Raw genomic sequence first — 3,082 nt, 5'->3', positions numbered from 1 at the left:
TATTATATTAAGTATTAACTTGAACACAGGGACTGTTTTAATTTTATATATTTTTTGATTGTTAATAAGTCTTTTTTTAAATTTATTATACTAATATGTACAACAAAAATACATTTGTGTTTTGTTTTTTTATAATATACGAGAAGTACCTAATATTTAATAAATAATGCTTACCTTATTGTCACTGTTAACCGTTCTTCTGAAGTGATTGGATTACGAAGTTGAGTATAATTTTTAGATATTGATTCACGCACTTTTTGCAAAAGTTCATCAAATGAATTAATGGACATTCGATAATAGTCAAAGAACTTTTCTGGATATTTTCTCAAACCATTAAAAAACACTAGAAATTTTTTAGAATTTTCGCGATTTTCAATTAATGGGTGAACCCAATACTTCCTCTCCGATGGCTCGTCTAATAGGCCGGCTTCGTCTGCTAACCACAGCACTTCTAAAATCTTCAATTTTTGCATTTTAAATTTCAGAAATTACAAATAAAATGTACACACCACGTGAAAAAAAATTATAGGACTGATGTAATAACTAATAACCTACAATTGTTGAGGGAAACAAACAATTTTATGTTTTGGCGGGATATAAACCGGAGTAGTATGGTCGAAAAAAGGCGTCCGGTCGACCAGGATGATATATTACCACTGCGGTTGAAACTGGACAAAAACCGGAGAGTGTGTTCACAGCCTAACAGTTGTAGTACAGACAGTACAGTACGTTAATACGTTATTAGTACCTACTTAGTTATTACTTATTTTATGATTTAATATTTTAATAATTTATACAACAGTCGTCACAAAGTCGTCAACAATTTGTACCTACTTATAGAAATTCAGGTAAGAAGTCTTATTAATAAATAATATATTAATATTATATTATATTATTAGATACTAATAATATAATAACTATACTTTATAGGTACCTATAATAGGCTAAAAGTTACAAACCAGAACACAATGGTTTTAACTTTTAAGTGCTTTTCATTTAATTTAATAACTATTAACTATGAAAAAGTGAAATGAACCCCACCCATAATTGTTATTTAACTGTAGCTAATTATTTGCCACTATAGTTTTATTTATATCAAATGTATTATATTATAATACCTACATTTGATTGAAAATAAAATATTATCAAATAAAATCATGGTAATTATATAAATTAAAAGCAGACTTCCTTGTTGCAAAGTTTTAATATTTTGTACAAATAATATTGTTAATGTATAATTGTATCGAGACAAGACGCGCTATCAAATAACTAGCACACTCTTGTAGCCCGTCACTGCGCAACCATTCGCAGCGTTCGCAAATGCTCGCGTGTCGCGCTCTTCCGCGAGGCAGCCAAGAGTAACCACGGCCGAACGTATAAATCTGCGTAAGACAGCTTAAATAGATCAAATCCACTCCACCGCCGTGCTTGCAATCAGGCACCGCCCGACGACTATTAATATTGATAATTAATTAACCACAATACCTAGGTATCAACTAAGTAATCATACCTTCGCAACAATTAAATAAAAATATCTATAAATAATAATATTCTATTGAAAACCTGATCTTAAGCGAATATAAAATTTAAAAAAATTATTTTAACATTAAAAGGTAAATTAAAACATAAAAAAAAATGAGTATATTAATTTTAAAAAGTGGTTATAGGTACCTATAATATTTTGTTACATAAAAAAGTTGAATTTAATTCATAATCTACCCACTATAGTCCAAGGTTGATCAGTGTCCGAGTATTCAGCTAATGGCAAGTCAAAATGTAAAGTAAAATACGGGGGTTCATTTCGTGTACCATTAGAATGGTGGACAAGCAGTGTTGGGAATTATCTATATAAAAATAATTAAATCATCTAATTATCTCATCTAGATAAATGTAATAGATATATGTGGTAATTTATCTAGTTAAATAATATAATTATAAGAATATTTTTAAATACTGAAATAGCCAATAATTTACGAGTATCAGTGGCGCAACCAGGATTTATTCAAGGGGGGGGGGGTCCAAAAAAATGTATTAAACTACTGTTTTTCTGTCCTTTTCCTGAGTATATACATACATTTAATTTCTTAATAAACACAATTTGCCGAGTTTAATACCAATAAAAAAAAACAGACAATTATATTATTTACATTTTAGATTCTGAGTAGAAAGATATAGTAGAAATGTATTAATTTTACAATGATGTGTTTTTTTTTAAATTTTTAAATATTTTGTTGTGTCTGTCATCACCTTTTAAGACAGTAAAAGTGCTTGGATTTTCTTCAACAGTTTCTTTTCTAATAGGAAAGTGAATCTAGTTGGTACTTTGGGGGGTCAAAAGTAAAAATTTCCCAGTAGTTTTCAAAAGCGCCGTGAAAAACAAAATAAAAAGTAAGGAAAAAACGGGAATTTTTAGACAAAATCTGTTTTCGAGAAAATTGATTTTGGTTTTTGGTGCAACTCTTAAACAAATTACCGTAGGCACATGAAATTTTGACTGAATGTTAATATTTTCATTTTCTATACACCATACAGTTTTAAAAATATTTTGACTTATTTTGAGCTCTTTACGGACATTTTCAGTTTCCATTTTTATTAGTTTTTTTTCTATAAATATCAATAAAATTTTATTTATTGGTGTAATAACTTAAAAATAAGAAAAAATATAAATACGACTCCTGTCGATAAATATATTTAATTCAGATGTTAAGATATTAAAATTAAGCTATTACCTTCCTCCAGATGTTCGGAGGGCTCTCGAGATCGTGTATTCGAGAATTAGATCAAATATACCGTACAATATAATTTGTGTAGAAAAGCACATATATATTTTCAGTTTCCATTTTTATTAGTTTTTTTTCTATAAATATCAATAAAATTTTATTTATTGGTGTAATAACTTAAAAATAAGAAAAAATATAAATACGACTCCTGTCGATAAATATATTTAATTCAGATGTTAAGATATTAAAATTAAGCTATTACCTTCCTCCAGATGTTCGGAGGGCTCTCGAGATCGTGTATTCGAGAATTAGATCAAATATACCGTACGAATATAATTTGTGTAGAAAAGCACATATATATT

Source organism: Acyrthosiphon pisum, unplaced genomic scaffold (genome assembly GCF_005508785.2).
Source record: "Acyrthosiphon pisum isolate AL4f unplaced genomic scaffold, pea_aphid_22Mar2018_4r6ur Scaffold_21045;HRSCAF=22879, whole genome shotgun sequence".
Taxonomy (NCBI): Eukaryota; Metazoa; Arthropoda; class Insecta; order Hemiptera; family Aphididae; genus Acyrthosiphon; species Acyrthosiphon pisum.
The sequence above is the reverse complement of the archived record's forward strand: the minus strand, read 5'-3'. Positions refer to the sequence as shown.